The following is a 15,662-nucleotide window of genomic DNA, read 5'->3' as shown; positions in this document are numbered from 1 at the left end:
GCTTGGTTCAGTGAATGGTACGCTCTGAAGCTGAGACTCCTTGGGTCTGCTGGCTGCGATAAGATCTTTAGCAAGTTTTTTGGCACCATTTGCTGTGTATCACATGCAGCTGGTGACATTTAATTCATCATTCTTGACTCCCAGGTGGCAGAATTATGGAACTCTGCAGAAATCAGCGTGAGGCCTTGTGTCCCCCACCCCGCCTGCTTCTCTGGATTTCTGACTGGCCGCCTTTTCAGCAGAAAGGGTTAAAGTGTCAGTGTCATGCAGATGATTTTTAGTTGTATTTCTCGGGCTCCTCATCACTCCAGAGCAGTCTGATGGCTGTCAGCCACCCTTATTATAGTGGATGACAGGAGTCATTTTGTTCAGAGATGGCACAACCTGTGTTATCAAATTTAGCATGGCTAAAGCTGGATTTATTACTGGGGAGTTCAAGACGGGCATACATATACTGGGTACAATTCTGCATTCCTTGTAGACACTGAATTTGTGGATATTAATGCAACACCTCTGCCAAAGCACATTTTACAGAAACTCTTTGGTGGGAGTCTAGGCTGGAGTAGGAGTGCAGGATCAACCCAGCGCTTGTTTGGATGTTGCAGAGCTTACTGCTTCTACGTAAACATTTTGGTGTGTGGGAGGGGTTGCCCAAGACAGCAACATCTTATGAAGATGTGTACAGGGTCCTGTGTTTTATCGGCTGGAGAACAGGGCCAGCTTTTGACAAGTGACCCGGGAGTGAGCATAACAGGCAGAAGACAGAAGGGAAGATCTGAGCTGAATGGATGTGCATTATCCCGCTCAACCAAGTAGTACATCTGCCCAGATGTTGATAACCTACAGCTGTATTAGCACCTGTGTGGAGTCCTTCTGTGCTATGGGACGTGACTAAGCGGTATGGCCATTGGGGGAAGGCCTATAAGAATAGCTCCATGTGAGCCATGTCAAGAGAGAGCTGAAGGAAGAGGTGCAGGAGACCAAGAAGTAGACAAGCCACAGGATCTCTCCATGGGTGAGTTCTGTGGATTCATGGGATCCCCCAAATTTCCCAACAATTTTGGTGACCCTGCAGGGCACAGGGGCCAAGACTCTCTGCTTCTTCCATAGTGAGGGTCCCAGCTCCTCCCAAGAGAAGAATGGGGTTAAAATTCCACAAGAGGAACCTCACCTTATGAGGTTCTCCTCTTTCTTTGCCCCACCTTCCGTTGGTTGACCTGATGGAAGATGTGGGCTCCAATCCTTGGGTCTGGCCACGCTGCAGTCAGAGCAGAACCAGGGGAGGGAGGGATGGTTTGGCCCCTGGTGCACATTAGAGCAGACTTGAGGTTACACTAACTTGCATTGGTATTAACAGACCCATAAGGCTATAAAGCTGACCAGGACAGAGCATGCTCTGGCCATGCCCTGGTACTCTGCTCCACCAGGATAAGGGGACATACAAGGGCTCGTTATGCTGGTTTTATATCAAAAAATATCCCCATGCCAAGGAATACCCAGCTACCCTATTAGGAAAGTTTTCCAGCCCCTTTGTGGTGCCAAAATGGCACAAAGGGACTGTATCAGCGCCAAGAATCTGACTCCTAGATATTGCATTTCAGTAGTATTGTGTTTATGCTGCAGAAGCATGCCCAGATAAATTCACAAACAGGGAGACTATTATCCCATTTTGTATTGTATTTGTCATATAAGGAAGTCAAACAACAAAGCAACCATTTTAAGATCAGCATAATTAAAGCATTGTAGGTAAATCCCTGGATAACAACTTTGAAGCCTCAACATCTGCATTTTTTAATTTTAATAATTATTAATCTTCCTTGACTTATACTTATTTTCACTTCTCAAAAGATGCTTCCCTTTTACTCGGGAGCCCGTAACATTACACTTAGGAATTGGGAGTCAAGACTGTTCATCAGTATTTCTTTGGTAAGCACATGCTATCATGTGAAGTGGAACTATTTGTGACATTTTCAAAAGCTAAAAATAATTATACATCATTAAAATTGTTGACTGAAATACTGCCTTGCCATGACATTTCAATCTATGGAACAAATAAATGCAAATCTCTCCCGCTGGGGGAAGAAAAAAACCACCCCCAGACCATTGACATAAGACAGAGGATAAAATCTAGTCATCATTGAAGTCAATTGCAAAACTCTCATTGACTTCAATGGCATCATAATTTCACTCATAGACCTTTAACTCTGTCCCAATATTCAACTTCTCTCATGGTCCCTTTTTCAGATATCAGTGGGAGAAAGTATTTTGAGGAAACTATACTTACTCTTTGACATAAGTTTTAGATTTAGTGCCTATTGAGCAAAGAACATTTCAGTAGCAATGAATTCATTTTAAAATAAGCTGGTTTAATGCAAATTCAGATTGAAGTGCAGCATGGAGAAGGGAAAAATTATGGCAATTGAAAGATAAGAGAAAGAGGCAAAGATCTAACTCAGAGACAAAGAACTAGAACAAATGGGAAAATGTGCTTACCTAGGAGGACTAGTATCAAATAATGGAAATTGTGAAGATGAGACACACACACACACAGAATAGCTGCTACTGTGTTTGGAAAAATCCACAGATCTGGAAGGCTAAAGATTTTTCAATAAAAACAAAAATCAATGTCTATGAGAACTGTCGTGCTGATACTGCTGTAAAAGTTGGAATGCGGGAGTATGAGGAAAGGTAATGAACAAAAGACTTTTGACTGCAGAAATGAACTGGAAGAGGGGAGTATTGAGAGGTTCAAGATTTCAGAAAATGAGAAATGAAGACATAAGAAAATAGCTAGGACAAGAATCATAGACTATCAGGGTTGGAAGGGACCTTAGGAGGTCATCTAGTCCAACCCCCTGCTCAAAACAGGACCAATCCCCAACTTAATCAATTACGAAATAACCCTATTAGAGAAGATTTTCAAGAAAGATGACTGTGAGGGTTTGGACATGTCAAGAATGGACCCAGAAAGGATACCATACATGGTGGTACATACAGAGTGCAACGGATTAGAAATAGAGGAAGACTGAGGATGCGTTGGATAGACACAGTGAAAAACGACAAAGAACAAAAAGGGTTAAAAATGAATGAAGCCATAAAGCTGGTACAAGACAGAAAGTGGTGGACAGACTTCATTTGGCCCCTTCATCGCTCGAGTTGAAAGACAGGAATCAAAGAATCAAAGTGAATTTTAGAACATGCATACTTCAGATGAGGAGACATTTTCATAGAATCATAGGACTGGAAGGGACCTTGAGAGGTCATCTAGTCCAATCCCCTGCCTCATGGCAGGACTAAGTATTATCTAGACCATTCCTAACAGGTGTTTGTCTAACCTGCTCTTAAAAATCCCCAATGATTGAGATTCCACAACCTCCCTAGGCAATTTATTCCAGTGCTTAATCACCGACAGTTAGGAATCTTTTCCTAATGTCCAACCTAACCCTCCTTTGCTGCAATTTAAGCCCATTGCTTCTTGTCCTATCCTCAGCGGTTAAGAAAAACAATTTTCTCCCTCCTCCTTGTAACAACCTTTTTACGTACTTGAAAACTGTTATGTCCCCTCTCACTCTTCTCTTCTCCAGACTAAACAAGCCCAATTTTTTCAATCTTCCATCATAGGTCATGTTTTCTAGACCTTTAATAATTTTGTCGCTCTTCTCTGGGCTCTCTCCAATTTGTCCACATCCTTCCTGAAATGTGGCACTCAGAACTGGACACAGGACTCCAGTTGAGGCCTAATCAGTGCAGAGTAGAGTGAAAGAATTACTTCTCATGTCTTGCTTACAACACTCCTCCTAATACATCCCAGTATGATGTTCGCTTTTTTTGCAACAGTGTTATGAGTCAACAGTGTATTTAGCTTGTGATCCACTATGACCCACAGATCCCTTTCTGCAGTACTCCTTCCTAGGTAGTCTTTTCCCATTTTGTATGTGTGCAACTGATTGTTTCTTCCTAAATGGAGTCCTTTGCATTTGTCCTTATTGAATTTCAGCCTATTTACTTCAGACTATTTCTCCAGTTTTTCCAGATCATTTTGAATTTTAATCCTATCCTCCAGAGCACTTGCAACCCCTCCCAGCTTGGTATCGTCCACAAACTTTACAAGTGTACTCTCTATGCAATTATCTAAATCGTTGATGAAGATATTGAACAGAACTGGACCCAGAACTAATCCCTGAGGGACCACACTCATTACATCCTTCCAGCATGACTGTGAACCACTGATAACTACTCTCTGCAAATGGTTTTCCAACCAGTTTGTACCCATCTTATAGTAGCTCCATCTAGGTTGGATTTCCCTAATTTGTTTATGAGAAGATCATGCGAGACAGTATCAAAAGCTTTACTAAAGTCAAGATATACCACGTCTGCCGCTTCCCCACTAGCCACAAGGCTTGTTACCCTGTCAAAGAAAGCTATCAGACTGATTTGACATGATTTGTTCCTGACAAATCCATGCTGACTGTTACTTATCACCTTATTATCTTCTAGATGTTTGCAAATTGATTGCTTTATTATTTACTCCATTATCTTTCCAGGTACAGAAGTTAAGCTGACTGGTCTAATTCCCTGGGTTGTCCTTATCTTCCTTTTATAGCTTGGCAATATATTTGCCTTTTTCCAGTCTTCTAGAATCTCTCCTGTCTTCCATGACTTTTCAAAGATAATCGCTAATGGCTCAGATATCTCCTCATTCAGCTCCTTGAGTATTCTAGGATGCATTCCATCAGGCCCTGGTGACTTGAAGACATCTACTTTGTCCAAGTAATTTTAAACTTGTTCTTTCCCTATTTTAGCCTCTTCTAATCCTGCCTCATTTTCACTAGTATTCACTATGTTAGACGTCCAATCACCACCAACCTTCTTGGGTGAAAACTGAAACAAAGAAGTCATTAAGCCTCTCTGCCATTTCCACATTTTCTGTTATTATTTTTCCCCCCTCATTGAGTAACAGGCCTACCCTGTCCTTGGTCTTCCTCTTGCTTCTAATGTATTTGTTGAATGTTTTCTTGTTACCCTTTATGTCTCTAGCTCATTTGATCTTGTTTTGTGCCTTGGCATTTCTAATTTTATCCCTACATACTTATGTTATTTGTTTATATTCATCCTTTGTAATTTTACCTAGTTTCCACTTTTTGTAGGATTCTTTTTTGATTTTTAGATCATTGAAGATCTCCTGGTTAAGCCAGGATGGTCTCTTGCAATTCTTCCTATCTTTCCTACACAGGGGGATAGTTTGTTCTTGTGCCCTTAATAATGTGTCTTTGAAAAACAGCCAACAGTCTTCTATTGTTTTCCCCTTAGATTTTCTTTCCATGGATCTTACCTACCAAATCCCTGAGTTTGCTAAAGTCTGCCTTCTTGACATCCATTGCCTTTATTTTGCTGTTCTCCCTCCTACCATTCCTTAGAATCATGAGCCCGATCATTTCATGATCACTTTCACCCAAGCTGCCTTCCACTTTCAAATTCTCAGCCAGTTTCTCCCTATTAGTCAAAATCAAATCTAGAACAGCCTCTCCCCTAGTAGCTTTCTCCACCTTCTGAAATAAAAAGTTGTCTCCAATACATTCCAAGAACTTGTTGGATAATCTGTGCCCTGCTGTGTTATTTTCCCAACAGATGTCTGAGTAACTGAAGTCCCCCATCACCACCAAGTCCCATGCTTTGGATGATTGTATTAGTTGTATTAGTTGTTTAAAAAAAGCCTCATCCAGCTCTTCTTCCTGGTTAGGTGGTCTGTAGTTCCCCTCTGTCATGACATCCAGATGGGTGCCTCCGTCCCCCTCAGAAGAGAGTCACTGACCACCACTACCCTATGTTTCCTCCTGGAAGTGGTGGCTGCAATCCTCCCAGCCTTGGAAATACATGACTTCTCCTCCTCCACCTTTGGGGGTGATTCCTCATCGCTCATTGCCAGGGAAGCATATGGGTTTTCCATCACCATGGTGGGTGGATTGGGAGTAGGGGTGGAGCACTGCCTGCTGCCAGAAGTAACCAGTTGCCAGTGTCCTCCCTGTGACAGAGCCATATACTCTTCCCCAGTGGCGTGATAGCAATCCTCTGTAGCTGGATAGCTTCCTCAGCCTTGGATGTCTCCATATGAATACTCTCGAGGAATTCCTCATGGTCACGGATGCTCCTCAGCCTAGCCACCTCCTTCTGTATCTCTCCCACCTTCTTCCTGAGAAATTCCACCAGCAGGCACCTTTCATACCTTTCCAGCCTGGCTTTCTGTGAGTGGGAAATGCAGGCCACAGTCTTTGCAAATCCACACCAGGATCTGGATGAAGGCATCCACGGTTAGGTGGCCTGTCCGGATACAGGCGCAAGTGGAGGAGACAGGAGCAGTGTTGGCACAGGCGATGCGGCCCTTCCATAGCGATTATATTACAACTCCCTCTCAAACTTCCCTGTTTAACTCAACTCCCCTGTTCGCAGTCCCTTGGTCGCTTAGCCTCTGGCTTTTAAGGCCTTCTCTCCTAGGTCAGCCCTACCCCCACGTTAATCACACAGGGATAGGGTGATCACAAGGCTGATTGAGGCTGATCAAAGATAATCAAGGATGATCCTCAAACGGTCCCCAGATAATCCCACACAATCCCAATTTACCCTGTAACTGAAATAACTGAATTAACCTGCGTTAAAGGAGTGGCACTCAACCTTTCCAGATTACTGTACCCCTTTCAGGACTCTGATTTGTCTTCCATACACCCAAGTTTCACCTCACTTAAAAACTACTTGCTTACAAAATCAGACATAAAAATCCAAAAGTGTCACAGCCACACTATTACTGAAAAATTGCTTAGTTTCTCATTGTTACCAAATGATTATGAAATGAATCAATTGGACTATAAATATTGTACTTACACTTCAGTGTATAGTGTATACAGCAGTATAAACAAGTCATTGCTATATGAAATTATAGTTTGTACTGACTTTGCTTGTGCTTTTTATGTGGCTTGTTGTAAAACTAGGCAAATATCTTGATAAGTTGATGTACCTCCTGGAAGATCTCTGCGTATTCCAGGGGTACGCTTACTCCTGGTTGAGAACCACTGTGTTAAACGAAGCAGTCACTTTCCATGATGGTTTGTCAGGACATAGGAGAAAAAGTGTTGTGAAAATGTGTTATAGGTATCTTCCATTTTCACTGCATGTGCTGGGTAATAACATGAGAGGACAGTGTGCTTGTAAAACTAAACTAAGTGTTCATTAAGAGAACTATTTACAGAAACGCTGAACTGCAGCTGGCATTTCAGCCCTGTGCATACAGGCTGACTTATGGGTTCCACCTCCAACTCTTCTTCCTCCAAGTTCCAAGCGGATTACTACAGATCGTATGTAATAAAGGACCTGATTCAACTCCCTGGAGGAATCTTTCAGTCGGCTTCAGTTTTCAAAGGGTTATAACTTGGCCAGATTTCAGTGGACTGTCCTGGGGACAGCAAAAAACACATTCCGACACAAAGGGAACACCCCTTTCCATGGGAGTGCCAGAGCTTCTCAAAGAAAATGTTGCCAGAATTTAACATGGGCAAAAAATGTCTTTTCACTACCCTAGTTCTTGGAAACAGCAGAACTGTTTTGGCTGAAATTTCCCAAAACATTTCAGCCTGAAGCAGATTCCATTCTTCAGGCTGAAATGTTCAGGGTAAATTTCAGCCCAAATGGTGAAAGTTTGACAAAGTTATAAGCAACTGAAAATAGAGTCTTATAATGCAAAGTGTTGGACAATATTAACAATAGGCACTGCCATCAGCCTTGCCTACTTACATTATTTTGTAAATATATATATGGTTTTACTGTGGGTTGTTTTAGTGTGTTGCTGACACATTATTTTTGAAAGACAGTAGTGTAGGTAGGTGTATTTAGTTCCCATCAGTAAGTAGGTGCTATATGTCACAATAGCTTGGCATAAATGAAAGGGTGAGAAGTGCATCTCTTTGAATAAAACATGTTAAAATGAAAGCTCTTGTTTACTTTTGCATATGCCATGTATTTTGGGCCTACTCCAAAGTCCGCTGAAGTTAAGAATCACGTTAACTTCAGTGAGATTTAGATCAAGCCGTTATTTGGGTTAATATACATGCAAAGTACACAGTATTTACATGGTTAGATTAAATACAGGTAAGAACACAGCCTCACATTGCAAACAGTGAATGGCAAGGTGAACAATATGTAATCTAAAATTTCTTTGCAATAATCCTTCAGTGGATGCCTATCAATAAACAGTTTAATTTCCTGAAATCAGAGTCATGTCACAAATGACTCATGGATAGAAAAAGAAAGCCATATTCATCAGTTAATTTATTTTCATTGAATAATTTGACCCGCAGTGACCTATTTGTGCAGACATTAAGTGTGTTTGAGTACATTTTGTTTGTGATATCTTCTTTGGACCTCATAAAGCCCACAGCTATCAGAGAGGGGAATCTCAGCTTTCATTAATAAAAATTGTCTTGCTCTTTTCCCACAAGTAGCAGCCTTGAAAGCAGCAACCCATGTTAACCAGTTACTAGGGCTGAAAGGAACAAGCAGCTGAGCTCCACTTCTTCCGTAGGAAGCTGAGTGATAGTAAAATCCACATAAACACGCTCCTTTTATATCAAATGTATTTGTTTGGGATACATTCCAGGGAACCATCTTGCAAGCCCTCCCCAAAATTCTTAGACTGGCTTTGTGCCTAGTGGTGTAATGATGGTGGACAACAGTTGGTTATGTCTAGAAATAAGTCGTAAAACATTCCACCCGACTACTCTGATCACTGGCTTATATCACTTGAATTCCTTTGGAATGTTGTCCAGGACGTGGAGATGGTGGTATGTTATTCCAGAGGATATCTACCCAAGAGCCATCATCTATATAGTCCCCTGTAATTGTGCCACCCACTGTTTACTCTCTATGAAAACTGTACTATTCAGAGCTGGCAATTTGTTCTTTACACCTGCGGGCTTTTCTGAATTATTAGCAATTCATTTAAAAGCTTGGACATGAGCTGCTATATGTCTGCCAAGCGAGTCTGGTGTGGAGGTAGTGTCATCAATGGCAATATTTTTAAAAATCTGCCCTTTGAAGGTTGTCCTGTTGGATGAGTTGTTCAATTTCAAGTCTGAACCAAAGAGTCCACAGTATATAGGTGAGGCATTTTATTCTGTCCCCATTTACGGTAGCTATAGTCTTGTGGCTGAAGCCAGGAGTGAAGTCTGTGCTGTTGGAAATGTTCACTAGATGGGTCAGGGAAGATCTGAGACCCAGTTTCTTTTTATCTGTTTCCAAATGGTTCCTGTGGCTTGATAAGATGGCAGACTTGCAGCTCATTTCTAAATGCGGTTAGCAGTAGGTGGTGATAATACACAAGCAATACATTTGTGCTCAGATTAGTAGGATGGTAGATTGGGGCCATTATTGCTTATTTCTTTGTAAAAGGGGTAAATTAGTAATGTCATTAAAGCACAGTGCAATATAATCTAATCCTGCTGTAAGAAAGAAAAGCACAGAACACTGAGCATTAAATGCATAATATGGTAGGGCAAACAAACAGCAACCCTGACCTGTTTTATAAGGGAAATATTGCCTTGTGTTATGAATTAAGTACGTTTTCTGAAATCAAATTATTCTAGCAAATATTATTAATGTTAAATATGGAGGGGATTAAGAAGACAGTAGTTCATAATATACACTCAGTGTAAAGCACCAGAATAGCTAAGTAATAAGACATGACAGGAATTGCATTTGAGAGGCAATTACTTTGCATCTGGGGCATTTTGAGAGGCCTGAAGTCACAAGGTACAATGATACTGAGAAGTGGTTGAAATGTATATTGCTATTATAAAATGGAAATTATATTAAAAATATAATTTGAGCAAATGGAGGGAGGTGATGTATTAGCTTCCTGGCAAGTCTGCTAATGTATCTTCAGCTGCAAATCCCCTGCTACTGTATTCCTACCCCTCGCCAACAAAGAGCAATAATTGTCCATGTAGCCATTTTTGTGGTGGGGCTGACATTCACGAAAGGCTAGTGTGAAACCTTTACACTCATTTTTATCTCTGATCGAAGCAAAATCAGAACTGAAAGCTCATGCTGGAGCTTATACCACCAAAGCCTTGTCCTAGCAGAAATGTTTTTAAAACCACCATTAGAGAGGCTCAAATTAAATGTATACACTGAAATTAAAAAGAATAGTAAGAGGACCAAAAAATATGCCACCATGGCTAAACAACTAAGTAAAAGAAATGGTGAGAAGCAAAAAGGCATCCTTTAAAATTGGAAGTCAAAGCCTACTGAGGAAAATAGAAAGATGCATAAACTCTGGCAAGTCAAATGTTGTGGTATAATAAGGCAGGACAAAAAAGTATTTGAAGAGCAACTGGTAAAAGACTCAAAAGCTAACAGCTATATATATATTTTAAGTACATCAGAAGCAGAAAGCCTGCCAAACAATCAGTGGGGCTACTGGATGAATAAGGTGCTAAAGGAGCACTCAAAGACGATAAAGGCCATTGCAGAGAAGCTACATAAATTCTTTGCCTCAGTCCTCGCTGCAGAGGACATGGGGAAGATTCCCACACCTGAGCCATTCTTTTTAGGTGACAAATCTGAGGAACTGTCCCAGACTGATGTGTCAATAGAGGAGGTTTGGGAACAAACTGATAAATCTAATAGTAAGAAGTCACCAGGACCAGATGGCATTAACCCAAGAGTTCTGAAGGAACCCAAATATGAAATTGCACAACTAGTAACTGTGGTATGTGACCTATCACTGAAATCAGCTTCTGTACCAGATGACTAGAGGATAGCTAATGTGACACCAATTTTTAAAAAAATGTTCCAGAGTTGATCCTGGCAATTACAGGCCAGTAAGTCTAAATTCAGTAGCAGGCAAACTGGTTGAAACTATAGTAAAAACCAGAATTATTGACACAGATGAACACAATTTCTTGGGGAAGAGTCAACATGGCTTTTATAAAGGCCAATCTATTTGAATTCTTTCAGAGAGTCAACAAACATGTGGACAAAAGTGATCCAGTGGATATAGTGTACTTGGACTTTCAGAAAGCTTTTGACATCAAAGGCTCTTAAGCAAACTTAGCAGTTATGGGATAAGAGGGAAGGTCCTCTCACAGATCAGTAACTGGTTAAAAGGTAGGAACAAATGGTAGTAATAAATGGTCAGTTTTAAGAATGGAGAGAGATAAATAGTGGTGTCCCCCCAGGGATCTGCACTGGGACCAGTGCTGTTCAATATATTCATAAATGATCTGGGAAAAGGGGTAAACAGTGAGATGGCAAAGTTTGCAGAGGACACAAAATTATTCAGGACAGTTAAGTCCAAAGCAGAATCTGAAGAGCTACATAGGGATCTCACAAAAACAGCTGGCAGGGCAACAAAATGGCAGATGAAATTCAGTGTTGATAAATGCAAAGTAATACACATTGGAAAACATAATCCCAACTATGCATACAACATGATGGAATCTAAATTAGCTGTTACCACTCAAGAAAGAGATCTTGGAGTCACTGTGGATAGTTCTCTGAAAACATCTGCTCAATATGCAGCAGCCAACAAAAACGTTAACAGAATGATACAAACCATTAGGAAAGGGATAGAAAATATCATAATGCCTATGTATAAATCCATGGTATGCCCACATCTTGAAACTCCATGCAGTTCTGGTTACTCCATCTCAAAAAAAGATATATTAGAATTGGAAAAGGTACAGAGAAGGGCAACATAAATGATTAAGGGTATGGAACAGCTTCCATATGAGGAGAGATGAAAAAGACTGGGACTTTTCAGCTTGGAAAAGAGATGACTAAGGGGGGATATGATAGAGGTCTATAAAATCGTGAATGGTGTGGAGAAAGTGAAAAAGGAAGTGTTTATCCCTTCACATAACTCAAGAACCAGGGGTCACCCAATGAAATTAATAGGCAGCAAGTTTAAAACAAACAAAAGGAAGCACTTCTTCACACAGTCAACCTGTGGAACTTGTTGCCAGGGGATGTTGTGAAGGCCAAAAGTATAACTGGATTAAAAAAAGAATTAGATAAATTCATGGAACATCGTTCCATCAATGGGTATTAGCCAAGAAGGTCAGGGATGCAACCCCATGCTCTAGGTATCCCTAGGCCTCTGACTCTCAGATGCTGGGACTGGGAGGCAGGGGACTGGCTTGATGATTAGCTGTTCTGTTCATTCCCTTTGAAGCGGAGGCGATGCACAGGGGGAGCGTGCGGGGCCAGATTGGCCTGCCGGGGCAGAGAGGGAGAGGGGCTCTGTCCTTCTCTCCCTGTGCCTCCCCCTCCCCAGTATGTTTGGCTGCTCTCCCTGGCAGCCAGCTGGGGATTGGGACAGAGCCGCTTCTGCTTGAAAGAGCCTGGCTGGGATGCAGCAGCGGCCCGCTCCCTGCCCAGGGTCGGCTGCCAGGGACAGGGGCAGAGCATGCAGGGGGAGGGGCGGCTCCAGCTTCTTTGGCCCATCCCTGGGCAGCCGAGCCAGGGCAAGGGGCAGCCCCCTGCTGCCCCAGCTGCCAAGGTTAGGTGGTGAGCGAGCCAGAAACATGCAGGAGGGAAGAGGGGGCTTATCAGTTCAGTGACACAAATATCTTTCAGTGTTTCTTTATCTGTTTCCTTGTGTCTTTTTCTCTTTCATTCTTCTGGATCTCTTGCTTAGGATTTCTCACATCAGTTGTACAAATTAATTTCTATAACACGTGTGTGGCTTTTTAAAATCTCTATTAGAGTCTTCTTTAAAAAACAAACACACCAGATATTTAAAGTGTCTTGATAGTGCATAAACTGCAGTAAGATTTAATCCTTCACGACAAAGCAGCTACTCTCTTTTCTTTTAGCACATTTCCCATCATCAGAACCTTGCTCTCTGCATTTGTTTCCAACAGACACTGATTTAGAAGGTCTTACATAATAAAGCATCTGCAGCTTCATGCTCTGTTTAGACCTGAGGCTTAACACCTTTACAGAGTTTTGTTGTGAATCCTAATTAATCCCCTCCATGCCATGATGGTAGCACTCAAGGTTGGGTCTCATATACCTTTGGCCTCCCTTGATTTCCAATAGCAACAAGAGCATCTGGACCAGCAATGTGTACCTGAAGAACACAAGAGTTTGGATTCACTGAATGCAAGTGTGATTCCAAGGCCACTACAGTCAATGAAAAGGTGTCCTCTGGCTTAGATTATAGGCCCTTCAGAGCAGGGGCCACTTTTTATTCTGTATCTGTACATCACCTAGAACAATGGGGCCCTGGTCGATGGCTAATGTTCCTAGGTGCTACGATACTACAAACAATACAAACCTGTCGTGGACTTTGAATCTGGTTCCATATGAGGAAATTCCATGGGGATGCAAAGAGTTAAAGTTATAGGATTTTGTTTTTCTAGTTTGTTAACTGTCTCAGTGTTAACTTATGCAAAAAATGATCAACGCAGGGGAACTGGGCAGGGGGTGAGTTTCAAGGGACCAGAAAGTTGCTTTTGCAGTAAAGTGCAGCCATTTGGGGAGCCATTCAACTTTGGTCAGAAATTGAAGCCCTAGGGATTAATTCGCTCATTACACAATACATGAAAATAAATTGCACATGAATGAAATAGGGGATTTTCAAAGGAATTAATGCACACCAAAATATACAGGAGCTTAGTGATAAATAGAAAGGATGAATTTGTACATGAGTATAATTTACAATGTGGATAGTTCAAACAATTACACATGAATCACTGAAACATATATTAAATATTCATTAAGAAAAACACAAGCATCCTTTCCTATGCAAATATCTTTGGTTTTACAGCACACCCCTGAGCACAGCCAGGTAAGAAGTTATTCATTTTCACTACAGTTCAAATCTTTGATGATCTAGCTATTAAATAAAACTCCATGCAATTAGTGTTTCAGATGGTTGCTTCTCTGAGTCGGCGTTCTATTCAGTTGTTAACTCAGAACACTGGTGCAAAGCCAGCACAAGATCAATTATTGTAATTAATGAAGTCAAATGATAGTTGAACAATAATGTATAGTTCCTCTTAGGATATTAAACTGTGCCTGATGCATTCATATCGCCTTAATCTCAAAGTGATATAGATCCGCAGCTGCACAGCAAAGTTAACGGGCTGCAATTCAGGGCATCATGGCAAAGAAGAAAGCAGGAACCCTTGTCTACTAGTACACAAACTAATGTTCTAATGTTCTCTCCCTATCCCACAGGTTTTGGCATATTTCATTTTTGCCTAAAAGGGACATCAATCAACATAAAAAGTTATCGGCCTGATTCTCAAGTGCCTTGCATATTGTGTAGCCATTTATACCTGTGCACACTGGATTTGAAGCGCTACCATTCTGGCTGGGTGCACAAGATAGAGGGAAATCAGGTCCCATTTATACTCTTTTAAAATGACCTCACCTGCATCATTAACTCCTGATAGCCCAGATCCCCAGCTGGTATAAAGTGACATCATACCATTGAAGTCAATGAGACCACACGTGCATAAACTTAAGCACGGTCTATAGTGCTTTGCTGGATCAGGGTAGAGTTCTCTGTGTATTGAAGGACTGAGGCACTAGAGTGTAAAAGGCACAGTCCAATTCTCAGTGAATTCAAAGGGGGTTTGCCTATTGACTTCAGTGGGAAAATGGATCACAAGCTAAGATATTGGAACAAACAAATCTTGGACCAAACTCTGCTTGCTGTACTTAGGGTGGCCAGACCGCAAGTGTGCAAAATCAGGACAAGGGGGTGGAATGTAATAGATGCAGATATAAGACAAAGCCCCAAATATCGGGACTGTCCCTATAAAATCAGGCCATCTGGTCACCCTAGCTGTACTCACCCATGTAGTTATATTCAGCTCAGTGAGACTACATGTGTGAGTAAAGTAATCAGGATTTGACCTAGGTAGCTGCCCCCAAATCTGTACAGAAAGCAGTGCAGTCCGCGTACTTGTGCTGTCAGAGTTACAGATTATATTTTGGACATTTTGTTTTTGCCAGGGGTTGCTGAACTAATATGAAATTCGGACTGAATTTGTGGTGCTGGCGATAATGCTGGAAATCAGCCGCAACATGCTGGGAGCAGACTGTCTCTCTAAGAATGCCAGGCCAGAAAGAGCCCTGAAGAAATGCTTCAGCATGAACAAGCTCTCCTAAAACCCTACAGAACTGCTGCAGGAAGGTCTGGCACTACGCGAGCTTCACCGTAGTTGATTTGCAGCCAGCGGCTCGCAGGTCACATAAGGGGCAAGGACATTTAAAGGTAAAAGGAGGGAAATCATCATTTCAGAAACTTTGCCCACCACATCTCTGAGACATTCTGCTTTAGAGAAATGGAAAGGGCAATTGCTGGGCTTCGGGTAAAGCTGGAGCTGTATGCTCAGTGTGAGAGTTCACAGCTTAGGGTCTGTTTCCATACACTTTCACTTTGCGTGACCATGACGTTCAATATATTTCAGAGGCACAGATCCACGTAGCAGTGACCTGGTGGGCCGAACTACATTGTAAATCCCCTCCAATGTATGTATTAATGCTCCCTCCCCCAGTAATAGTTATTCAATACAGGAGAAATTCACCCCATCCCCCTGCACAGGGCCAAGCCCGAGGCCTATGTACCACTTAGGCCCTCAAAATGCTCATTTAAATGA

The 15,662-nt window shown here is 41.7% G+C and overlaps 1 long non-coding RNA gene across 1 annotated transcript; it reads left to right on the top strand.

Moving 5' to 3' along the window:
- Positions 1–975: 975 nt before the first annotated feature.
- Positions 976–15,051, top strand: LOC141994323 (uncharacterized). Its single transcript, XR_012641095.1, has 3 exons — positions 976–1,015; positions 1,849–1,926; positions 15,016–15,051. It is a non-coding gene; the product is annotated as an uncharacterized LOC141994323 (long non-coding RNA).
- The last annotated feature ends 611 nt before the right edge of the window (positions 15,052–15,662 follow it).

Source organism: Natator depressus, chromosome 10 (assembly GCF_965152275.1).
Source record: "Natator depressus isolate rNatDep1 chromosome 10, rNatDep2.hap1, whole genome shotgun sequence".
Classification (NCBI taxonomy): domain Eukaryota; kingdom Metazoa; phylum Chordata; order Testudines; family Cheloniidae; genus Natator; species Natator depressus.
The sequence above is the reverse complement of the archived record's forward strand: the minus strand, read 5'-3'. Positions and strand labels throughout refer to the sequence as shown.